The following is a 26342-nucleotide window of genomic DNA, read 5'->3' as shown; positions in this document are numbered from 1 at the left end:
TAGTGTGAAACATGTCAGATTGCAGCTGAAGTTTTTAAAAGGTCTAGATTCTTCCCCTTACATGATATGTAACCCAAAAAAGGATGTGTTGTGGATGGGATGTTGGGAACCTTGAGGCTGTTTAGCAGAAGATGCAGTATTTGAGAGCTGTAGAGTGCAGTTCTGCCCCCAAATATCCACTTTTTTCTATGACCCTCGTCAACATACCTTCTGTAACAAGATCAGGAACATAATGCTTCCTCGCATTATTAATTTAATTATTAATTAAATGAGGACTATTTAATTAATAATCACAATATAAAACTAAATTCAGGAATTTCTCCCATCTTAATTTGCCATAGTAGTATTTACTGAATGTAAATACTAGGTGCTTGTACTATTAAATAGCATATTCCAAATAAAACCATCTTGAAAGTTTAACATTAATTAATAATCACTAGTAACATTTTCATGTGTTGAAATTTAATTTATAACAGTGGGTTACATATAGAAACATTGGGATATCTTCACAAAATGCATTATAAACTCAGGGAATTATATGACATTTAGAAGAAAATCAGAATGTCATGTTAGAAAAGTACAAAACTTAAGCTGCAGTCTTATACATCCTGACTTGGTGATGCCTCATTGAACTCAGTGGGACTTACTTATGAGTAAATATGGATCAGATGAGGTTGCCAGATATCCAAATAATCCTAATATTATCCTGGATAGGTTTCTAACAGTATTTGGAGAGGCAGATTTTTGGTGATAAAATTGATTCTGATTTCACTTTCTCCTGGTACTACAAGGTAGGGTTAGCAATTGTTGGGTTCCTAACTATGCATTTTAGCTGGTGGCAATGAAAGAGGAAGAAAATTTCCCAGAAAGTATTTGTTTACTTGCTCTTTCATCTTAGTCTACTGCCTTGTTTTGACAGTCGCTATGACAAAGCTGTTTTTATGTATAGGGGAAAGAACTGCTTTATTAGCATTTCCTGTTTGCAGTCCTATTTGCAGATTACACAAATCACAGGTGGTTCATAATCCAGGTGTAATCTTACACAATTATATCAGCCAAAGGTTTGATAGAGATGCAACTGGGCAGAGGAAATCTGCACAAAATCAGTTAATCACACCCAATACATTTCTTGATTACCTGCCCATTTGTTTCTAATAGTCAAAGTCCTGTAAAAGGGGAATGTTTTTCATTCTTCTAAATAAATGATTTAAATCTCAACAATTTAAATCTCTTTTGAGATAACAAACAAACAAACAAACAAACATGTTTTAGTGCAATCGTATTTGTGAGAAATTGATCCTTTGCTGCATGAAAGTTTATGTAGTTCCTACTAAAGTATGATTATTTTATGTTACTTAAGTTTCCCTCCTTTAGCTATTGATATGTTGCATAAATACTTAAATGCCAGACTCTTAACAAGTACATGCTTGTTAAGCATGTACTAACTAGTACATGCTTGTTAAGGAAATTCCTGGGATTGTGATACCCATCACATCTGCAATGCTAGACTCAACCATGGGGTGATCGAGGCTTACATCCATAGCCTTTCACTTTTGCTCCAGTTGAAATGTAACTGAAAACTCAGACGTTTCAGTGTTTTTGGAGTTGTGTAATTTGTGGTGCGTTTGTGCTTTGTGCACTGTACATTATTGTTTAGTGTACAGCAAAATAATATTTGGTTAACAGGAAACCAAGAACCATGGAAATGTTGAGTCAATAAAGTTGATTGTCGGGCAGGCCTTTAGGTGTGCAATTTCCTTTTGTTTAGTGGGTTCCAAGGGAGTACTCAGTCTGTAGAGCCCCTGTATGTTCTGTTGTCCTTGGTCAGCATCAGCCAGAGAGAGGGATTCTTAAAACAGTGGCCGCCTTCTTACATCATGGCAAACCAGAGGCGACCATGCCAGAGGTTCAGGTTTATAATCATCCAAATGTGCGAATCCTCGTTTCCGCAAGAAAAGCAACCCGAGGTTTCTGACCCCAAACCTGAATTTGAACCCTCGGTTGCACTCCAGTCTTGCCGCTGAAACCTCAGGTCAGAAAATGGCATTGTGTTGTCTGAGGGCTGGAAGTGTTTGAAACTGGAGTTGAGCATAGGAAGCTCCTCCCTGTCTCCTCTGATTGGCTGCCACGGCTGTCCTTCATGTGAAGGAGGTAATTCCTCCCCACTTTCAGGCTCCCAGACTTTAGATCAGGATTGTCTGGGAGCATAGCAGGGGGAATGGGGGCAAACCGCATGTCCAACGGTTTGCCACTATGTGCAAGGGCACCCGATATATCTTTATTGAAACTAAACACAAACATGAAGGTACTACATACTACTACTTGTAGGTATATAAAACACAAACACAAATTCTAGCCACGCTCACAGAGTAGCCAGAGGGAACCTTCTAGTCTTCTTAAAGGTACATAACACATATGCCACAAGGTGAAACCATTAGGGAAACTTACTACTCAAATCCAACTTCTGTTATATTTGAGATGTTTACACATACTAGGTTGCATCCAACTCCCACTCTTGCATAAATGGAAAACATGCATGAAACACCACGTATGTACAGGGCTTATCTGGCCCTCTGAAACTCCTTCCACCCTCTCTCCATCAAGTGTTGTTCCTTAAATGTATGCCTCAAATATTTACATGTTTATTTGTATTTATGGTTTCCAAAATTTGAGGAATAATTGAGTAAAAAGAGTCACAGAGTGGTATTTTTCATTTTTACACTATGGGGAGTGACTATTTAGGTTACAAAAAATGTACTTTTCATCACCATCCTATGTATGTTTTACTCCTAAGTAAGTCTCACTGTGTCCAATGGGGCTTCCTCCCTAGTAAGTATATTGACAACATGCAGGAGACAGAAGATTACAAAGCAAAATGTCTTCGGAGACCTTGTTCTTTTCTCTGAGGGCATCCTCATCATGCAGTCATCATCAGTTCAGGAGAAAAGATGTCTCATGGACACAAGCAGAGTGTCTTTTAGAATAAGGTGCAACAGTAGTCTCTCTTTAAAAACAGAATGTGGAAGAACCTGTCCTCTTAAGCACTGTAACCTTTTAAAAAAAAATCTGACTGCTGACTCCACAATATTCACTCTCCATTTCTATCTCTTGAGCTTTTTTACTGGCAGTTTTTTATTTCTTTCTTGGTTTCTCTCTTGGACTCTGCCTAGTATAGTCAGAATTAGTTTGATTTTCCAGGGCAACTAAGTTTTAAGACATGTTCTGAAAGATACAGGTAAATTAAAATAACCGTATCAGATTGTAGGACCCTCCCCCTACCCCCAATCCAACAGGTAATTTAACCAGAAAATGAAGCATATTTGTTGCTTTATATACACATATCTCTCTCTCTCTCTCTCCCTCTCTCTCTCTCTCTCTGCCTAATATACACATTCAGTACTACTTTATCTGGATCTGCATGTCTGTTTGGAAGTCCAAGGAGAATAAGGAATTTTTAGTCTGGGAACTATATTGAGTTGGATGTAGTATGTGTGCACATGCCGGGGCGCGGGGGGGGGGGCAGTGTTTAAAATAAAAGGTCAGAAAATATTATCTTCGGAAAAGTAACCCGTTCTGCCACATTCTGTACGGCAGAAACAGTGCATTCTGTTGGGAAGTTGGTGGGCTGCTGGTTTTGATAAATCAGTGTTTTGACAGTTTTATTCTATGCACTTGAAGAATCACTGTCTAATCACTGAGGAGTTAAATTGTTTGTCAAAGGGCTGCTTCTGAGTAGTAGCTGAGATTTATTTATAGAACATGTTCATGAAGACAATTATTAACTACTAGCAAAATACCTATCATCATTATAAACAGGTAGAGGGGTGTGTGTGTGTGTGTGTGTGTGTGTGTGTGTGTGTAGGGATGGCTTGTGTATTGCCAGGATCCTTAGGGATACACTGTACCCTTCTACAGAATCCTTTATCCCTGATGGCTGGATCACCCAGTGACATAGGGACATAGGAAGCCGCCATATACTGAGTCAGACCATTGGCCCATCTAGCTCAGTATTGTCTACACAGACTGGCAGCGGCTTCTCCAAGGTGGCAGGCAGGAGTCTCTCCCAGTCCCAGCCCTATCTTGGAGATGCTGCCAGGGAGGGAACTTGGAACCTTCTGCTCTTCCCAGAGCATCCTCACCCGCTAAGGGGAATATCTTTCCATGCTCACACATTGAGTCTCCCATTTATATGCAACCAGGGCAGACCCTACTTAGCAAAGGGGACAAGTCATGCTTGCTACCACAAGAGCAGCTCTCCTCCCTTTTCAGGGCGTTGAGAGCAAAGTTTGTTTTCTCTGAAACAGGAAGAACATAAGAAAAGCTTTGCTGGAACAGATCCAAGGCCTCTCTGGTCCAGCATCGTGTTTCCCACAGTGGCCCACCGGATGCCTCTGGGAAGCCCACAATACAAGCAGGAGATGAAGGCATGCCCCCTTTCCCTCCACTGCCCCTCTGCAACTACTATTCTGAGGCATCCTGCCTCTGCACCTGAGGATAGCATATCGTGATTGATTCTAGTAGCCACTGATAGGCCTAGGCTTGTGCCCGAAACGTTTCGGCAGCCATTGAAAAGGCCGCCGAAACGTTTCGGGTGTCGGGGCAGATTCGGTGATTCGGCGCCGGCGGGGGTAGGGCTTTAAGGGCGGGGGAGAGTGTACTCACCCCCCCCGCCACGTTTCCCCCGCCGGCGCTCTCCGAATTTGAAGCCCCTCGGGGCGGCAGCGTTCCTCCTTGCCGCCCCGTTTGCCCCCTCGGCCGGAAGTGGCCGGAAGTTCCGAGCGCGCGTGCGCGCGCACGACGGACGCACGCGCGCTTGGAACTTCCGGCCACTTCCGGCCGAGGGGGCAAACGGGGCGGCAAGGAGGAACGCTGCCGCCCCGAGGGGCTTCAAATTCGGAGAGCGCCGGCGGGGGAAACGCGGCGGGGGGGGTGAGTACACTCTCCCCCGCCCTTAAAGCCCTACCCCCGCCGGCGCCGATAAATATCGTGCACATCCCTAGATAGGCCTGTCCTCCATGAAGTTGTCTAAGCCCCCTTAAAGCCATCTAAGCTAGTGGCCATCACCACGTCTTGTGGCAGCAGATTTCGTCGATTAATTATGCACTGTGTGAAGTACGTTCTTTTGGCCTATACGAAATCTCCTGGCAATCAGTTTCATTGGATGACCCTGGGGGCACATGAGACACATCGAGCAGCGGGTAGGGCAGGGATCTCCCTTTCTTGTCCCTGCCTCCTCTTAAAACAGTGGCAACATTTGGCATGTTGCATGATGCGTGGCACTTCATATTTCCCAGCAATCATTTGCTGTGCCACACTTTGGCAAGCACTGGGTTCGGTCCTCCTAGCTTTGACCAACATCACCTCTAGCCCAGGTGCATCTTATTTATTTATTATCTCTCTACGTAAACCACGTTGAAAACTTTTGTTGAAAAGCGGTGTATAAATATTTGTTGTTGTTGTTTCCTGCATGCTCCAGGTGTGCCCCTCTAGTATAAAAAGTGGCAACCCTACCCACAGCAAACTGGACATTCACTGGGTAATGGAGATAGTCCTTAAATTGTTCAGAAGGGGGTAGGAGCCAGCGTGGTGTAGTGGTTAGAGTGCTGGACTAGGACCAGGGAGACCCGAGTTCAAATCCCCATTCAGCCATGAAACTAGCTGGGTGACTCTGGGCCAGTCACTTCTCTCTCAGCCTAACCTACTTCACAGGGGTGTTGTGAGGAGAAACTCAAGTATGCAGTACACTGCTCTTGGCTCCTTGGAGGAAGAGCGGGATTTAAATGTAAATGTACTTCCTATTTAAATGGCTAAGAAACACTGGTGGAGATCCTGAGCTAAATGGATCAATAGTCTGATTCAGTATAAGACAGCTTTCTGTGTACCTATGTACTTCATGTCCCCAATGAACTCAGCTCATAAAAAGAAAACCTGCGCCCGTCTACCCAGCCCTGCCTCTTTATACACTCACTGTGACGGCATGCTTAAAACTGGCTTCTGAAAGGCCTATCAGAGGCATTGTGGACAGCAAGACTCTTCATCTAAGAAGCCATACAGAACAGTGGGCTAAAGCGCAATAGAATTTCTCTCCAGGGTAAACCTGGAAAAGATGAGGCTGTGAATTCAGTTTAACAACACAGAGCAAAAGGGGAGCGCAAGGAGCAGATCTACTACTCCACAGGAGATCCCCCCAAAGAGTCCAGGAACTTTCCCAGACAGCAGGCTTTACTGTGAGTTGACTGCAAGGCTTTACTGCAAGTTTGAAGTTGTGCAAAAAAACTGACGCAAAATTGGTGGGTTTTTTTTACCCTGGATGTAAACTGGACTACACACGAATGTGCAATGAAAAACCCGAATTGTGTGCAAAGTGCTCCTCAATAGCGCAAAAAGACTTGGGGGTAAATTTGGCCGATATGTGAACACACACACACACACACACACACACACACTCCATTCCATAGGAGATGCGAGCTAAAAGCTGGGTGTGGAAATCTTCCATGCGCCCTGTGGCGCTTTCAGCCTTCAGCCAGCTCTTCGCTTTTTAGCTGTCCCTTTTCTACCCCTTCTAAAATGCAAGCTGCTGTTTGTTGTCTCACCCCCCCCCCCTCAGTTTCTTTAATTGCCTAACCAGGTAAATTCAAGCTCTCTTTGCTGTCCCTCACTTCACTCAGCACACAGATTGGCTGTATTTTAAAGTTTTGCATGTGAGAAATGCTTCAGGGGGAGAGAGCTCCGTCAGATGCTCTGAAGTTGTTTACGCAGTTCAGACTCTCTGGCTACACTGGGCGTTCTTTGTAGCCCTGAGTACTGGGCAGAGTTTACCTACATATGGTAACCCCAGGAGTGGCTCAGATAAACAGTTGTTACTCAAAGGCCCTCTGAGTCATCACTCCCCATTCTGCATTGCATAAATGAACATGCTATGTTGGCCCGCAGCCAGGAGCAGTGCCTTCTCTCCCTTGGGGCCAGCAATAAGCCTGTTTTGTAAGCTCACGTAGAGGGGAAGGGGTCTGCAGCTCCAATGTACGTGCCTGTTGTGGAAGAAGGACACACAAGCCGGTGAAGCCTGGCTTTGTGCTCTTGCATAGGCTCTTGTGAAATGTGTCCTAGTACAGGGAGAACTGTGGGCTGGAAGCGGGCAGCCAAGGAGGGCTTTGGATGCTCAGCACAGGACAAAGAAGTCACAGGGAAGTTCACTGCTGTAAATAATTGGGCATGCTTGTAATTGAACAGATATGGTTGCATTTTGGAAGTGCATCAGAACTGGTAACATCATGGTGGTTCTTGCGATGGGGCATGGGGGGCCGGGCCGACAGGGGTGTTTGCTACTATCTGGGGGAATGAATGCTCACTGTGGATTTTGATAAGGTCTACACCCCTAGGGATGGAAAAGAGGTAACTGAATTCCCATACTTGCAGCTTTTCGTGTGTTGTCACACTTTGATTGTCCTGACCATCGGTCTGCAGCGACCAATTTGCAATGGTGTTTTAAAAGCTCTTACGCATCTCAAAACCCCAAAAACTACTATAAAATGTTATCAGTGTTGTCAGAGAAATCGAAATGGAAATTGGCAGGTGTGTTTCCCAAAGATTCCTCGGTGGAGAAAGTACAACCATTTGCTCGTTATTACCCTAGCCCTAACTATTACCCTGACCCTTTCCTCTGTGCAAAAATGACTGCAATTTTACCCAAATTGTTTGGGGCTAGGGATAAAGAAGGGGTGATAACACAGAGGAAGCTATAAGTGCGATGATGCTATCATCAACTTTCCATCTCTGGGGGAGCAGACATTGCCAAAAATTGCTATGAGCATTTGTCCCCTGAGATGGTACTGATTTGTGGGCCTGACTCTTGGACTAACTGGAATGTTGTCCTTTACTATCCTAAATGGCCTGGAGCCCAGGTGTCAAAAGGATGGCATTCTCCCATGTGAAACTGCCTGCCTACTAAGTCTTCAGAGGCCTTTCTCTGGGTACTTCCACTTTCTGAGCTCAGGCAGGTAGCTACTGCAGAGAGGGCTTTTTCTGTAGTGTTGCCTAAATATGGAATGCTTTTCCTAGACATGCTTGCCTGATACCATTTATGTGATTGCTTAGGAAGTAGCAGGCAAGGTTTGTCCTGTTCCCCCATGCTTGTAATGGTATTTGAATTATAATGCTTTTTTTCAGCTGCTATCTTTGTATATCTTTGTGTTTTATGTTTTATTGTGGTTTTTGTAAACCATTACATTTTTTATTGTATTTTGTTGGTTTGTTTGTGACATAGGGACCATCCATGTTGAAATGTGTATCATAAATTCCATAAATAAAAAGTAAATTTGGACTTGGTGAAAGTGACAGTGATGAAGTTTTTAGAAACAATCTGCTGAGCTGATGGGACATCACAGAATGTTTGTAAATGTTCCATCTGCTAAGGGAAGTTGCCTGCAACAGAATATTAACCTCTGTCCAGCTTTGTGAGTTGCAGTGAAAGCCAATTTGACTAAGAAACAAGTTGTTCTGCTAAGAACTAATCTGCCTACTTTCCTTTCATTATCCCTGCAACTGAACTAAATTTGGTCCAAATCGGTTAGGCAGTTCACAAGTTAGCCCACTTGCACATCAAATGTTCACACGTCCACCATCTTGAATCGGGGTGGATGACATCATCACAAACTATGTCTTTGAGGTCTCCCTATGTGTCCCTACAACTGTACCAAGTTTGGTCCAAATCAGCTCCCACTTGCACCTCAAACGTTCACGCATCCGCCATCTTGAATTGGGGTGGATGACATCATCACAAAGTACACCATTGAGGCATCCCTCTGTGCCCTTACAGCTGTAGCAAATTGGTTAGGCGGTTCACAAGTTAGCCCTCTTGTGCCTCAAATGTTCAGGTGTCTGCCATCTTGAACTGGGGTGGATGACATCATAACAAACAACGCCATTTAGGCTGGTCTAAATTGGTTAGGCGGCCCACAGGTTAGCCCACTTGCACCTCAAATGTTCATGTGTCCGCCATATTGAATCAGGGTGGATAACATCGTCACAAACTATTTATTTTATTTATTTAACACATTTATATACTGCCCAAAATGCAAGTCTCTGGGTGGTTTACAAACTATCACAAACTATGCCGTTGGGGTGTCCCTATCTGTCATTCACTACAACTGTACCCAATTTGGTTCAAATCAGTTAGGTGGTTCACAAGTTAGCCCTCTTGTGCCTCAAACATTTACATGCCCACCATCTTGAATCGGGTTAGATGATATCAACACAAACTATGCCATTGAGGTGTGCCTATGTGTCTCTACAGCTGTACCCAATTTGCTTCATATTGGTCCAAGCACTGCAGAGTTGATAGGGGGACGGACACATGGACACACACAGAATGCCAGGTGATCTCATAAGCTTACTTTCCTTATCTTCTACAGGTTCTGTGTACCTAACAATTGCTATATAATTTCCATGTAAGCATATTATTTGATTAGCAGCATGCTGAACAATTTTAGCCCTTTATGCTTTTCCTCTTTCAGAAAAAAGTGCCACTTTTTTGCCTTCTAACCTTTGTTTTGGTATACTATACTACAAATGGGGAATATCTGTTCTCCAAAGGACCCAGTTTATGTTATTAGGATTCCCAGGATTCTGGAAAAGGGATATTGTCGTAGCTGGAAAGGGTCTTGATGGCTTATCTTGCCCCACTGATATCAGCAGGAGAACTGCATTTATTTTATAATAAATGCAGTTCAACCTAATAGTTTCTCAGTTCCTCATTAACGTGAGAGATTTAAACAAACTCTCTCCACCTGCTTAGTCTGAAAGCAAAAATGATATTTGGCCCTGACAGTCACAGTACTCAGAGTTTTCACAGATTCACAAGTTGTTAAGCTGCAGTAAAGAGTGGGGAGTAAACTGTTATACGGGTAACATGGTATTGAGATCAGGAAAAAAAAATTGCAGTGAGCTGAAAAGGACAGGACTGTACATTGTTCAATATTTACTGTAACTGTAGCTTGCGATTCTGTTGTTAGGGACAAGATTGGTTTACTCTTGTTAATCATTTATCCTTGTCAAGATTCACTGCCCACCAACCTTTCAAAGAAGGAAGACCAGGATGCGTAATAATAGATTGTCCTTATAATTACCAAAGTCATCAAATGTACATTTGGGGGGAAATGTTTTGATGGGAAAATATGCTCGTTTGTTGTTATCTGATGTTTAAAGTTGTACCACAGGGCAAACATACCTGTGATGTTTTCAGTGCAGTGTTACGGGCAACTCCTGAGCATGTGCGATTGTGAACCATACTGTAGCCTGGGTTGCTATCCCCACATCAGTCTCTTTTTGCATCATGTTGTCTCCATTTTGCATCAGCAAAAATGACACATACAACTTTAGCTTTGGCTATATTTCCATCCTCATCATTTCACTCCTTCAACGTGTTTGCCTGCCTCAAGGGCTGTCGCATTTTATGCAAATATGTCCATCCTCATGCGAATTTTATTCATCTTTCTGCAAGCCGTATTTTTCAAAAACAAACAAAGAGGAGGCTCTGGATTTTGCACTTCCATGATGTTATGAAAATATTCACACTTGTTGAACAGCCAGAGGCGCTCTTACCCCTGAACTTCAGGGCCAAAGTCCAGGGCCTCCACAGCCCCTGGGGCCCCCCAAATCCCCTTTAGTCTGTCCCAGGTGGTGTGGTCACCCAGAGGAGCATGATGATGCTTAATTTGCAGGGGAGGGGGGCATCCAAAAGTCTTTCGGTCCAGGCTCCAAAATTACCTAGGTGCGCCTCTGTGAACAGCAAGTGCAAATGTTCAGAATGGCGTTTTGAGAAAGCTTGCTTTATATATGAGGATCGGTTTTTAATTTCCAGAAACTGTAGTGAAAGATGGTACAACTCAGAGGACTCAACATAGGTTTGAGTACCAAATGGCTTACACTGTTAACGCTTAAAAGTCATAGACTGAGGTTGGGGTGGTCCCCCCCACCCTTTTCATCTCTTTCCACCTAAAGTCTTTGCAAGATGGCTTAAAATAAAATCTGATAAAATACAGCTAAAAACTATTCCATTAATAAAAATGACAACAACAAAAACTGAAAGTGCATCAAGTCATTTAATTTAAAATGAGATGAAGTCCAACCACTCTGATCTGGCCAGGAGCGATATGCATGTGGCAACTGACTTTCACATATGCATTTGTAGCCGGGCGGGGAACTGCATGTACAAACCCGAGCTGTGCATGATTCCAATCCAATGCAACAGCCTTTTTTCTTTGAAGCAGAAGAGTAGGGGGAAACCCTCTGAAATCTACAAGCTGACTTTTAAGAAATGCATGGACACATTTCACGCCATGTCTGTTTTGGCACTCGGCCCTTGGCAAGTACATCAGAGGCAGGCAGGCTCAAGGCGGGTGCCGAGGGAGGGGCAGGGAAACTCTCCCAGAGGCAAGTTGCCCAGATTGACAGGAGTCAAGAGGTCTGCAAGGCGTGATAGTCCTCAAGAGCACCAGATGGGTCCTCTACCAGCATCTCTTGACTTCCGAGGGCAGAGGTTTGATAGAACACAACCGTGTTCTTCACTGTAAGGCTCAGGGGTCGCTGCGGCCTTCCCCCCACCCCCCAAAATCAAGCCTAAATGTGTCTCCCTGACTAATTATTTCCTGGGCTTGTCTGAAGCTTCAGCCCAAGCTGATGACTCGGCACAGTCCTGCTGGCACAGTGCAGGGGTGACCATTCTCAGCACAGTGCCGCAATTTGCCCCATGCCGGTGGGGCTCCTTGGAGGGAGACGGAGCCCTCTTGAGCCCCTGCACCATCTTGGACGGTGTGCCCAGGAGACTGGGACGTGTCGCCCTTCCCAGCGCTTTCTTCCTCCAGCTCTTCAGAGAGGGCTCCAGCTCTCTTCAAGAGCCCTCCCTGCACTGGGATTGGAAAAGCGCAGTCCTGTGCCGAGGTCAGCACAGGGGAAATGGCTCTCGCATGGAAGGCGTTTTGCTAAAGTGGCCCACGCTTGAAATGTAGTGAAGATACAGCAAGTTCCTGGCTGAGATGGCCTTCATGTCCTGGCGGTGGTGATGCAGGAAGCCTAAGCCACAGGGATCCTCATCTGAGCCCCACAGTGTCGGACACAGTGATGCAAACAGCAGCATCAAAGCCAAGTCCCTTTCCTGCGCCAATTAATGTGGGAATCAGCTGCTACTGTTTGCAAAAGCAGATCTGCACACACCCTGACAACCCCCCTGGTCATCCCGCCGTGTACTGCAAACCTTTTAATTTTAATTGAGCCACTCCCTTGGGAGCTGTAGAGTAACGTTTCCGGGGCTTCTGGAGGGAGAGACTCAGCTACTCTGTGGCTGATGACTTGAAACTGAGTCAGAGCATCTCCGCAGAAAAACAACAACACAATCTTGCTGTACAAGTGAAGCTTTGCAACTTTGATCTGAGTCACCCGGACCATGTTTGAGCAGCAAGCTCGACCATATACAAAAATGAAGGAGGGAGGGAGAGACTTTGAAGCAAGCCGAACTCTGGATTCTTGTGTCAAAATGACCTTGGGAGCCCTGTGTCCTATCAAAGTGATGGTGATTGAATGCAAACCTTCGCACAGTGACTACCTGGCTCCAACACAAAGGGTCAGCCCATCCTCTAGGCAGACCTTGGCAGTCCTCTAGGGCGCTGCATGAGCAGTGCCGGAATATAACACTGCCCATGATTCTGCTTCTCCTTCTTGTATCACATTCCTGAAGTACTGCACTGTGGTGTAAGGATGCAATCCTGCACCCTGCTCTCCAAAGGGCCTGCACACATTCTGCACCCCAAAAGTCACGGTATTCTTTGCTCAGTGCACCTTGGCCCCAGTAAACAGCAAGACTCATAAGCTGCACTCTCTGGCCGAATTAAGACATAACACAGAACTGGAAACCCCAGTTCTGCCCCTCACAGGCTTATCTGTCTGAATTCAGACATAAGCGCAGGGGCTTAGCAAGGTTGGAGTGGGCCCAGAGATAAGCTTTTAAAATGGGCCCCCCACTCACTGAAGCTCAGTTCATGAAGTAAAGAAATCTTAATGAGGCTGTAACAAAAAGTAACAAAAAGCAGAGTAAAATGTATGTATATATGTATGTGTGTGTATGTATGTGTATATATATATACACACACACACACACACACACACACACACACCCCTATGTGCCACAATAGAACATCATCCTAAATTATTTTTAGAAAGGTTTTGTAAATTGTGGACAATGCAAGTCATTGAATGGTACTAGAGAAAGACATGAAGTTCTGGTAGCTCCAGGTCTTAACACTCCCATCAATTTCGGAGGATGAATACAACTGAAGAAAGCCCGGGCGGGTGCGTGGCTGGGGGAGTCAGTCATGTGACGTGCCTCTAGGGGGCCCCTAAGGCATTGGGCCCCCAGACAACGGTCTCTCCTTGCCCTATTATAGTTACACCCCTGGTTGGCCTCCTCTCCAGGGCAGGGGTGTGCAAACCGGCAGTTCGATGTCGAGCCGGTTCGGTTCAGGGTCCAACCGAACCACCCCCTGTTCAGTCCGACCCCAGACTGAACACCCCTGGACTGTTTGGAGGTTCGTGGACTTAAAAAAAAAACTTTTTAAAAAATTTAAGGCACTTACCCCCTCCGGGGGAATTGTAGGAGGTGGCGGGGGGTCCGAGGAGGTTCCCTCTCCCCCCGCCTGCTTCAGTGCAGCCCAAACTGGCTGAACAGGCTGGCTCTTCAGCCTGTTTGGGTCTTCCCCCTTGGCGTGGCAGCCTCCAAAATGGCCACCGCTCTGACGGGGAAGGCCCAATCAGGCTGAAGAGCTGGCCCGTTTGGGCTGCATTGAGGCTGGCAGGGGGAGGGGGAACCTCTGAGGACACACACACACACACACACACACACACACCGCTGCCTACCAAAACTCCCCCAGAAGGGGGTAAGTCAAACTGGCCCAGTCTGGTTCGAGTGCAGTCTGGACTCGAACCGAACCAGGCCGGCCGGTTCTGTGCACATCCCTACTCCTCTCTGCAGTCTGCGAGATTGCAGAGAGGAGGGAGAGCTGGCTTCTGGGCTTCCTCCTCTGATTGATGGACAGCCACAGAATCCAATCAGGATGGAGAGAGGGAGGAGCTTCCTTCCCTTGACTCCGGTTCCAGGGAAGGCTGCCTCCAGTTCTGCATTCAGACATAACGGAGCCAGGTGCAAACCAGAGGCCCAAGCAGCGAACCTCACTTCAAACCAAGGGTTCAAATTGGAGTTTGATGACTGACCCTAACTCAATTTGAGTTAGAATACAAACTGCAGTTTCACGCATTCAGACACGCAGTTACATGAACCCCAGGCACCTGTAACTCTGGTTTAGTGCGATGTCTGAATGTGTCCTCTCTCTTGAATATGAATGGCTGGCCTTAGCATTCACTTCCAGAAAGAAATGGTCTCAGGCTGGATATCCAGAGTAACAGCAGCAACTTTCCATCTCTGAAGTGTTAAGAGTTTTGCCCTCACAATAGACTGGGAATTATCTCTCACAGTATCCTCAAACCAGCGCAGGCTAATCATTCACTGGCCACCCATACAGGCTGCACCTGGTGAATGAGCAGCCTGCACGGCTTAAGTTAAAGCTGGAACTCTGCACTTCTTGGCCAGGGGCAGCAAAGTCAAACTTGGCCCAGCTTGCCAAAAACCCTAGCTGCATCCCTGCCAGCAAGTAAGAGGCTACAAAGAAGTAAAGCCAAGAGAGAGGTGCACACATGGGCCCCAATCCAGCTGAAGTTCATGGTGACTAAGCTCCATTGAAACCAATGGAATAAATTAATTGAGACTAATGTAATTCCTTTTTCCTGTGGGAATTTTGAGGCCCAATGAACTTTTATCATGTCGGGTCCTGATATACAGGTGAAACTCGGAAAATTAGAATATCGTGCAAAAGTCCATTAATTTAAGTATAAGCATGCATATGTGTTCAGTACTTGGTTTGGGCCCCTTTTGCAGCAATTACTGCCTCAATGCGGCGTGGCATGGATGCTATCAGCCTGTGGCACTGATGAGGTATTATGGAAGACCAGGATGCTTCATTAGCGGCCTTCAGCAATTCTGCATTGTTTGGTCTCATGTCTCTCATCCTTCTCTTGGCAATGCCCCATAGATTCTCTATGGGGTCAGGTCAGGCGAGTTTGCTGGCCAATCAAGCACAGTATACTGTATACTTTTCAGTATTGTTCTATTCTTCAATCCTTGCCTTATTGGTTCCATGTAATATTCTAATTTTCTGAGATTGTGGATTTGGGGTTTTCATGAGCTGTACGCCATGATCATCACAATTATAACAAATTAAGGCTTGACTTATCTCACTTTGCATGTAATGCGTCTGTCTCATATATCAGTTTCACCTTTTAATTTGCATTACTGAAATTAATGGACTTTTGCACGATATTCTAATTTTCCGAGTTTCACCTGTATACGGAAGGATAGTAGAAAGATATTTACAGACAAAACTAGAAAGCAGCATGATAATAGCTGAAAATACATGCCATTTGAACTATGATAGAAGTTTGCATCTACCTGTTCCAGAGCAATTTGGAAGTTCCACAATTCCATGGAAACATCGTTAAAAATAAAAATTAGATATTCATAGAGTTTATATATACACATCCTCTTAATAGTTCTTAGAGTTCTAGAGAGCTTTCCTTAGACCTAGTCCTCGTATGATATAATTCAGATATCCGTACATTTTATTTCAAGGTGAATTTTATTTAACCTTAAGAAAGTGATTAGAAATGAACTGAAAGGACACTTGTCATTAACTCTCTCAGCAGCATGGAAAAGTGCCCCATTGTCCAGTAAGATTTTGGTGACTGCTGAGAAAAGGCAAGTACTGACCAATTCAGGAAACCTTGCTTTAAAAGTAGGCTTGTTCTCATGACCATCGACTACCTAACTTGAGGAACTCTGCAGGCTCCCGATTTTCAATCATGTGCAAGTAAAAACCAGGAGGAGGGGAAAGCGATTGTGTGGGAGCCCCACACTGGGTCGGATGTCTTTTCCTCCTGTCTCATTAAACAGCTGGGTACAGCTGCTGGGTAGAATCATGCCATACGACCCAGCAGCCCAAGGCTCCCAAATGATCACTTCCCACTCCTTCTGGCATGATTGAAAATTAGGAAGATGCACAGCTCCAGAAGCTAGGTAGGAAGCTTGTTCTACCCAACTAATGGATGTGTGAACAGCCTTAGTTTTACCCATTCAGGGAACAAATGTGGCAAAACAGTAGGCTGGAAGGAATGTAAGAACTGCTGAGACATTGAGGCTATTCACACGATGGTAGAGAAACAGGCTAGCCTCCACTAGCCTGATTTTCTACCATTGCCTTGGCTGTGAGCCCAGTGGTTCTTAAGCAGGTCACCTGCTTAAGTAGCCCGGTGCTTAAACCGGGTTTGTGGAGCAAGCGCTCTGCAAACCCAATGTTTCGCAATCGTGAGTTGCCGCAGTGTGGCGCCGCGCCGTGGCAACTCATAAGTAGACCCATGACTGGGAGGCTGAAAAGCAGCCTCCCGGCTCGGGGGTCTCTCCAGCATGCCCTGCACACTTGCGCAGAGCATGCTGGCGCTTCCGGGGGCCGCGCGGCCCTCGATCCTCCCAGCTCCTGCCGGCTCTGTAACGTTAGAGTTCTGGCAGTGGTCTGGAACCGCCTCACTCAGTCTATGAGGTCATTCGCACCATCCAAGAAGCTTTTCACACATGTGTACAAAACGGGGCTAAGGGAGCCCAGCTCAGTTTTGCACGCAGGTGGACTGATCCAGCAGCAACATTGGGCCGATCCAGCGAGTCACCCTTACAAATGAGGTTAAGGGAGCGAATGCTCCCTTAACTTTGTTTCCCTGGTTGTGTGTCAGCCGCAGCTGCTAGCAGCCGTGGCTGGCAGATTCAGGGGGAGGGGGGAATCCCAAGAATGCACCACACACTTGCGCCGTGCATTATCAGAGCTTGGGGGGTGGGGACATGGGGCAGCGCATTCCGGTACCCCAACCCTCGGAGCTACCAGCAGGAGCTGGTGCTCGTCTGAGCTGGCGATCCCCCCCACCACACACAAAGTGGAAGAACTGCTAATCTACAGGGAAGGTACCACAAGGTGTTGCCTGTGAGGCATCACTAATAAAAATCCCCCCCCACACACACAAAAAACAATTTTGGGCTGGCAGGGGTGCTCTCCAGAGCTCATTTCCAGGCAGCCCTCACTGCTAGATAATGTTCTTTCCGCTTCCTCAAAATGAACAGTATCCAGCAGCAAGGGCTACCCGGAAATGAGGTCTTGTTTTTTTGGAGATCCCCTTACTAACTGCTGTTCCGGGAAACTGCGTACAAATAATATAGCAGCCCATGACTCAAAAAACGTTGAGGAACACTTCTCCAGCCCTTCTCACTGCTTGTGAGAAGAGGCTCAAAAACTGTATTCTACCTGTGTTTGGGAGCTGTGTGTGCTCTCAATTCTTGGTTGTGTGGAAGCAAGGTAGGAGGGAAACCTGGGTAGAAGTGATTGTGTGGAAGCAGTAGGAGGAAAGGCTACCCAGCTTTTCCTCCTGCCTTGCTTCCACACAATCACTTCTACCCAGGTTTTCCTACTACCTTGTTTCCACACAACCAAAAACTGAGAGCACACACAGCTCTCAAATCCAGGTAGAATGGGGGGGGGGGGTTAGCCTACTTTCCAGTAGGCTTATGATATCACCCAGCTTTGTGTGTGTGTGTGTCACACCCCTTCCCATCAATTTCGCAGTGCCTGGATGAATATGAACCAAATCAGGTACAGTTGTAGGGACGCATAGGAACACCTCAACGACGTAGTTCTTGATGGTGTCATCCACCCTGATCCAAGATGGTGAACGTGTAAACATTTGAGGCGCAAGTGGGCTAACTTGTGACCCGCTTAACTGATTTGAACCAAATTTGCTACAGCTGTAAGGACACATAGGGACACCTCAATAGCATAGTTTGTGATGATGTCATCCACTCCCATTCAAGATGGCAGCCACGTGAACATCTGAGGCACAAGTGGGCTAATTTGTGGACTGTCTAACCAATTTGAACCAAATTGGGTACAGTTGCAGTGAGTGACACACATGGACACCTCAATGGCATAGTTTGTGATTATGTCATCCATGTCAAGTCAAGATGGCAGATGCGTAAACATTTGAGGCACAAGTGGGCTAACTTGTGAACCGCTTAACCAATTCGAACCAAATTTGCTGCAGCTGTAAGGACACATAGGGACACCTCAACAGCATAGTTTGTGATGATGTCATCCACCCCAATCCAAGACGGCAGGTGCATGAACATTTAAGGTGCAAGAGATCTAACTTGTGGACCTCGATTTGAACCAAATTTAGTCCAGTTGTGGAGACAGTGAAAGGAAAGTAGTCTGATACGTTCTTACTAGAACAACTTGTTAACTGTATGAATGTCCTCTGTATTAGCATCTGGTGAATTTACAGTGAAACTGTTTTGCTTTTAACCTATGACATCTGGTGGATATTTTAACTTTGTGTAATAAAGAGGTCTTGGTAGAAAGAACTGTTTGGAAGTAATTATGCACATAGCATTGCCAGCTTATCAAATGTAGTAAAGTTGGGAAAGCCATTAAAGCATCCTAAACATTGAAATACTGAAGTTTTCACTCCCAGTTTGTCTGCCCTCTCCTTGCAGAGTAGCAACACCCTCTTGTTGTGCTCATTTCCAAATGCCGATTGCTTCCTTGTTTATTTTCTTTTCAGTTTGATTGAGGCTCATTCTCCAAGAGCACACAGAAATCACTCTCGTTTTGCTTTGGGTTAGGCCTCAGGTGCTTGCCCAGACATGTTAATTACTCATTTTGGTTCCTGATGAGAAACATATTCTACTGGGCTTTGTTCCTCATGGATTTCTTTTTTTAATGTCCTGGTGTTGTATCTCCCACTAAGAAATTGACAATTGCAACATATGTTTTCCTTTTTGCTGCCATTTTTGTTTTATTTGATGCAGGAAAATACGATTTATACATATAAGAACTAGAGTTGTGAAGCCCTGGAAAATAGAAAAATTTATGGTTTTATCTTTTTTTATACAAACGCCCCCCTCAAAAAAACACCCCTAGGAATTATGAGGGGGAAACGAGAGAGAGAGAGAGAGAGAGAGAGAGAGAGAGAGAGAGAGAGAGAGAGAACCAATTTTCCTCAATTGTTCTCTATTCACATCACTAATATCAGAGCATCAGAAGAGCCTGGCTGGATAAGGCCCAGGGCATATCCAGCCCAGCACCCTGTTTCACACAGTAGCCCACCAGATGCTTTCGGAAGCCACACAACCAGCAGATGAAGGCATGCCCTCTTTCTTGCTTTTGCTCCCCTGCAACTGTTATTTAGAGGCATCTTGTCTCTGCCTAGTAGCCATTGATGGACCTGTCCTCTGTGAATTTGTCTAAGCCTCTCTTAAAGCTATTCAGGCTGGTCAGCATTACCACATCCCATGGCAGATAATGCCATAGATTAATTACACACTGTGTGAAAAAATCCTTCCTCTTATCCGTCTTACATTTCCTGGCAATCAGTTTCAGGGTGTGACCTCTGGTTCTAGAGTTGTGAGCCAGGAAGAAAAACTTCTCCCTGTCCACTCTCTCCACACCATGAGGTCATCCACACAATCAAAAATTGTATTCTACCCAGGTTTGGGAGCTGTGTGCACTCCCAATTTTTGGTTGTATGAAAGCAATTTAAGAGGGAAACCTGAGTAGAAGTGATTGTGAGGAACCAAGGTAGGAGGAAAAGCTACCCAGGTTTTCCTCCTACCTTGCATCCACACAATCACTTCTACCCAGGTTTTCCTTCTACCTTGCATCAACACAATGAGGCTATTCACACAATGGGGCAAAATCGGGCTAGCGGATGCTAGCCTGATTTCGCCCCATCATGTGAACCACCAGGCTCGGCTGTGAGCCTAGTGGTTCCAAGGTGGGTAACCCGCCTAAGTACCCCTACCCTAAAACCAGGTTTGCGGAGCAAGTGCTCCGCAAACCTGGTTTTCAAGATCGTGAGTAGCTGTGGTGCGGTTCCGCGCAATGGTTACTCATGAGGAGACCCCCGGAGGGGAGTCGAAAAGCCACCTCCAGGCTCCGGGGGTCTCACCAGCATGCCCTGCTCGCTCGCGCAGGGCATGCTGGAGCTTCTGGGGGCTGATCGGCCCCCGCTCCCCCCAGCCCCCTGCCGGCTCCGTCACGGAGCCGGCAATCATGTGGGTGTCTGATCTGGCCATCCAGGGCTCCTGCCCGGATCATCTGTGGGGAGAGCGGGCAAAAGCGGGTCTCACGGATCGTGAAACCCGCCTCAATCACTTCTGCCTAGGTTTTCCTCTTACCTTGTATCCAGACAAACAAAAACTGGGACCACACACAGCTCTCAAACCTGGGTAGAACACAGTTTTTGATTGTGTGAATGACCTTTATGTATAATTGTATAAACCTCTATCATGTCTCCCTTTAGAGAGGTGATAACGAGAAAGAGCCTAATCCTGGGTCAGAATGCATATAGTAATACATATTTTAGTAATGCATAGAGAGCTGTGATATATTTGCATTACAACGGAGCTGTGCCTGTTACCAATTCAGACCATTGGTCCATCTAGTCCAGTGCGGTCTCTTCTGACTGGCTGCTGTTCTCCAAGCTCTGAGACGGAGGTCTTGCATGCAGCAGGTGCGTAATTAATACACAGTGGTGAGCCCTTTCACACGAGCAGTGAGAAAGGGCAAGAGAGTTAATGGGGAGGAAACCTTAAGAAGCCGACCTCCCTGCAGACCATCCTATTCTTCCCTTTGAGCAGACAGATTGCCTACCCAGACAATAAACGGCTGCTACCGGTAGCAACGAGTGTCGGGATACCAGATGCATCCCACCGTGGATGATCCCATCGTCCCGCCACCCACCCCCAGAGCTCCTGCAATACACCACGTGAGTGTGTGGTGCTTTATGGGGATCCCCCCCTCCCCAAAGCTGACCAGGAGCCCCACAAACAGCCATCTGGCAGACAATCCAAAAATGGGATTAGGAGAGCGCTCATTCTCCTAACCTCGTTTTGGAGGGTAGCTATGTAGGGGGGTTTGCCGCGGCAGCGTCACCAGGATCGGGACTTCCTTCGCCCAGTTTTGTGTGAATAGCTTCAGTGCCTAATTAATCTATATAATTTTCTGCCCCAGATGTGGTGATGGCCATCAGCTTGGTTGGCTTTAAAGGAGGTTTTGATACATTCATAAATGCCAATGGCTTGATGGCGACCAGCTGTCTCCAAGCTAAGAGGCAGGATGCCTCTGAATACCAGTTGCAGGGGAGCAACGGCAGAAATGGGGGCAAGCCCCTGCCCCTGCTTGTGGGCTTCCCAGAGACATCCGGTGGGCACTGTGTGAAGCTGCCCTGAGCCATTTTTGGAAGGGCAGTATATAAATAAAATAAATAAATAAAAATAGGGTGCTGGACTAGATGGACCTTGAACCGGATCCAGACGGGCTGTTCTTTTGTTCTCAGAAGAGACATTTTCAATAGCGAGGGTTTAACGTAGGATGGCAGAAACACCCAGTGATGGTCAGTGGACACTTCACTTGCAGGACTGGAATGGAAAGTAAAGTTAAACTGTATCCTGAGAGCCGAATGGCCCAGCCTTCTGTTTCCCATCCTAGCCATCCATCAGTTTGATACATGCTCCTCTAAAAAAGTCCACACCGAAGTCCATGGCAATTTCCCTTTAACCCACCTGCACTGCATTCACACACACTCAAGTCTGGCATATTGATTCCAGCAGTCAGTCAGACAACCCTGGGTGTTTCCAGTCTCTTGCTTTCAGGCCACGTGAGTGGGAAAGTGACCTGTGGTGTCCGTGGAAGCTCTGGAATCCCACAGGAGATCCCTTGGTGGCCTGGCACGCCGCCAGGCACAACTGGTCATAAAGAACCCGGGTTTTGAGAAGTCGCATTGTCAAACCAAACGCCGTGTCCGTTGAACAGGAGGTAGCTCGGCCTGTTGATTAGCTGCGTTGTTACTTAGCAGCAGATTCTCTGGGGCACGAGATCGCTTCTGTTGCCAGGTTCTGCCTCTTCCTCCCCACTCCACTCTCTTTCGCATTAGGCTGGTAGTTCCCAAACTTTAGGGCAAGCTAATCTAGAGCAACACAGAACACTTAAACCATGGGGAAGGGGATGGAATAAAGTTCCAGAGAGAGCTAGGATCCTGAGGGAAGGGATGGATTTATTATTGTTGCTGTTGTCATGTTTTTTCATTTATATCCTCCGTCATGGGACTCAAGGTGGCCACTCACTTATCCAACCCTTGATGTGCTTAGCTGCAGCTAGGTAGCTGTATCATCGTCCTCAGACTGTGCCCGGGGACCATATCCCTCATTTAGCTGTGGACGAAAGCAGTCCACATGGTCAAGAATAGGGTAGAAGTATCCTACCTTATTTTGGGAGCTGGGCACACTCCTGACTTTTGATGGTCTGCAAGGATTCCATGCCTCCTGAATTCCAGTTTCACTAGAGTCCTGTTCACACATTATATTGAATACATGTAGAGCGGTACACTTCCTTTTTGTTTGGTCTAGGACTGTAAATAAAACTTGACTTGACTTGACACTTCCTTTCTGTACCTGCATCTGTGTCCCCCTCCACATTCGCATGTTCTGTGCCTCCTCTCCCTCTGCTCCCCCGCCCAAATTTGGATGTAATGGAGAGCTCCCTCTTGGCAGTCAGCAAGACTGCAGAGGCGGGGAGCTGGCTGAGCAGGCTTCCTTTTTGACTAAAGGACAGCCAGCACAGCCAATCACACTGGAGTTGAGGGAGGAGCTTAACACAGCCTGCGTTTCTGCATTTGCACAGCATGCAGGCTGCGTAAAACCTCAGGTTGCAACATTGAAACTCAACTACAACCCAAGGGTTCAGATAGGAGTTCAAATTCTGAACCCTTGGTTTCGTCACTGCACCTAACTCCAATTTCCCTCATTCGGACGTAACATCCACGGAACCACTGGCCCATTCAACTGCGGTTCTGTGTTATGTGCAAATGCAGCTGCTCTGTACTCAGGTTCACCTTTAAAATGAATTCTCAGATAGTCATTCACACATAAACAGGTGTACAGACACCTGAATGCATGTACATGCTGCTTGGTACATCTAGTTCTGTATTGTCTACACTGACTGGCAGCAACTCTCTAAGGTGTCAGGCAGGAGTCTTTCCCAGCCCTACCTGAACATGTCACCAGTGATTGAACCTGAGACTTTTCTCATGCACAGCAGATGCTCTGCCACTGAGTATCTTAAAACAATTTTGAAGGACAGACCAGTCTTCTTTCTATTTTGTAGATCTGAGGCTAAGAGAGTGTTTCATGGCTGAGCTAAGATTTCAGTCGGTGGCCTCCCAGATCACAGCACATTCTTTTAGCCACTGTGCTTTACCACCTTTGTATTCCGCTCTTCTCTGAGAAATCAGGACAGCTTGTGATAGCCACTACAGGTTTGAAATGTAGGGCTCCCCTATTTTGAGAACAAATCCACGGAGACCTGTTCCCATGCTACATTGTGACATTCAGCTCTTGTGTTCAGTTAATGCTCACAGCCATTTGCATCGTTTCTTATTAAAGGTGCTCGTAATAATAAATTGCGACTTTTCTGGGAGATCTCCCCACTGAGAGACCTTAAAGGCCAAGCTGAAGACAGACCATCCTGGAGAGAATCTATCTATGTGGTTGCTGAAAGTCGACACCGACGTGACGGCATTTAACCAACCAATCAATCCATTTTTCCAATGTTGATTTTTTCCAAGTCCAACATAGGTAGCAGCCTTATTCTGAATCAGATCTTTGATCCATCTAGTTTCAGTATTTTCTGCACTGACTGGCAGCAGCTCTCCAAGGTTTCAGGCAGGAGTCTTTCCCAACCCTACCTGGAGATGCTGACAGGAGTTGAACCTGGGACCTTCTACATGGCAGGTGCTCTACCACTGATCTAGGCCCCATCCCCATCTTTGTCTAGAAATAAAATACACACACACACACACACACACACACACACACACACACACGTTGGTAAAGACACACATGCTTGCAAGATCTTTGGGGCAGGGACCCTTTTTAAAAAATTATCTTACTTTCTAAAGTGCAATGTGCACAAATGATAATAACATGGCAAACTATAATCAATGCACTATAATCTATACATTATAAAATATTTATATGATCAACGATCATTTCTACGTAGGAAAACTAGGGGCAGCATCCAGGCTCGTTAAGCCCCATTGAAATCAATGAGACCAGTTAATTATAACTAACACAAGTCCCATTAATCTCAATGGGACTTAGGCATGACTAACTCGGGTTAGGGGAGGAGAGCTGGTCTTGCTGTTATGAGCATGAATTGTCTCCTTTGCTAAGCAGGGTCTTCCCTGGTTTGCAGTTGGGTGGGTGACTACATTTGAGTCCGGTAAGAGATTTCCCTTAGCGGGTGGGGCTGTAGCTCAGTGGCAGAGCATCTGCTTTGCATGCAGAAGGCCCCAGGTTCAAGCCCTGGCAGCATCTCCAGGTAGGGCTGGGAGAGACTCCTGCCTGCAACCTTTGAGAAGCCTCTGCCAGTCAGTGTAGACAACACTCAGCTAGATGGACCAAGGGTCTGACTCAGTATATGGCAGCTTCCTATGTTCCTAACTTTGTCTAGACGCTGCCCACTGTCACTGTGAAACAGTCCAAATTCTGGCATAACACAATTGCACAGTTTATCTGCCATTCTTTGCTCTCTGTATGAGAAATGCCGTATGCCGTATAAACTGGAATACTTTTGCGTGGAAGGTAACAGCTTTGATAGGGACTAGCTATTAACATTCAGAACTAGATTCAGGTTTCACTCTCAGCATTGCTGCCATAAAGTCAGGACATGTTCTGCTATAGTATCTGAATGTCGCCCTTTTTTTTTTAAAGCGGAGAGGGTAGAACATAATGTACCAGAAGGTATTTTAAAGGATCCAGTTGGCATGGAAACCGGATTTTCCCTTCACAACCTTTTCCTGAACTATCTAATGTACCATTAAGTTTTGATCTGAAACAGCCCAGTGAGTAACACAGCAAGAGGGGGTGGGATAAAAAGAGGGGGGGGCTGCATTAAAAAAAAGAAAGCGGCTTCGTTTGTTCTTTGTGGATCTTCCAGTCACAAGTATTTTGCTGGCATGTAAACATGTCTTACTACCCTGGAGAGATCCACTGAGCAAGCCTGGCAGGGCAAGAAGATCAAAATGCATTTTTGTTCTACTTCCTACGTCAAGCCTTTGTTAATCAAGTCCTGACTTCATAATATTAATTCCTAATTAGGGTATACATGAAAGGATACTGGTATGTAATAAAAACATCCTTTTGATTTGTGAATGCTGACGGCATTGGCACTAATATTTTCCTCAGCTGTAGTAAATACCACATTAGAAGCTCACTTCGCTAATATTACAAACTTTCAGGTTTGGCTCCCCCCCCTTTTCCTCCCTCCCCTGCTCTCGCTCTTTGCTTCTTGTTTTAAACCAATCCAAAATATTTAAATACTAGCTGGGCCAGGCACAGAGCATCTGCACCTCTAGTTTTCCCCACCTGCCGCCGCCGATTTGTTTCCCTGCCCGCCTCCTGCCGCCAATTCCTTCCCCGTCTGCCCGCCACCATTTACTTCCCCTGCCCACCCACCACTGCCATTTTCTCCCCTCACCCCCTCCACCTGCTGCCGGTGCCATTTTCTCCCCCCACCACCATTTTGTTTCCTGCCTAGCCCCTCTGTCTGCCACTGCCACTTTCCTCTCCCCCTGGCAGCAGCTTGCTTGCGAACTCTCGCGAGAGCTGCCACACATAGGATTAGTGACGGGTACACCTTAGAGAAATATATATATATATATATATAGATGTTTTTATGGTGCTGTTTTAATGGCTTAGATCTATACTTTTAAAAAATGAATGTTGTGTATTATTATATATGAATTATTTTAGCTATTGATTGCCCATTGCCTTGAATACGCTGTCGAAAGGTAGAATCTATATATTTAAAAGCCTTATGACGTACGTCGCACATCCCATGGTACATGGCACATCTCGCAGGAGTTGTCTAGAGGAGAGAGAAGGCATGGAGTAGGGCTGAGCAGTAGACAGCTGCTGAGGAGGAGGAAGAGGAGCGACGGCTGAGGAGGAGGCAACGCTGTGGCAACAAGGAAGAAAGAAGAAGAGACATTGATGCAGCAGCCTCCATCACCCTGCAAAGTCTCTTCACAAGGAGGATGGCTTGGGAGGAAGACTGCACTGAAGACCGTCCATGCAGGCTGGAAGAGAA

General features: G+C 46.0%; 1 non-coding gene across 1 annotated transcript; it reads left to right on the top strand.

The window, feature by feature from the left end:
• Nucleotides 1–24496: 24496 nt before the first annotated feature.
• Nucleotides 24497–24568, top strand: TRNAA-UGC (transfer RNA alanine (anticodon UGC)). The gene has a single exon. It is a non-coding gene; the product is annotated as a tRNA-Ala (tRNA).
• The last annotated feature ends 1774 nt before the right edge of the window (nt 24569–26342 follow it).

The sequence above is a fragment of the Hemicordylus capensis genome, chromosome 11, assembly GCF_027244095.1.
Source record: "Hemicordylus capensis ecotype Gifberg chromosome 11, rHemCap1.1.pri, whole genome shotgun sequence".
Taxonomy (NCBI): Eukaryota; Metazoa; Chordata; class Lepidosauria; order Squamata; family Cordylidae; genus Hemicordylus; species Hemicordylus capensis.
The sequence above is the reverse complement of the archived record's forward strand: the minus strand, read 5'-3'. Positions and strand labels throughout refer to the sequence as shown.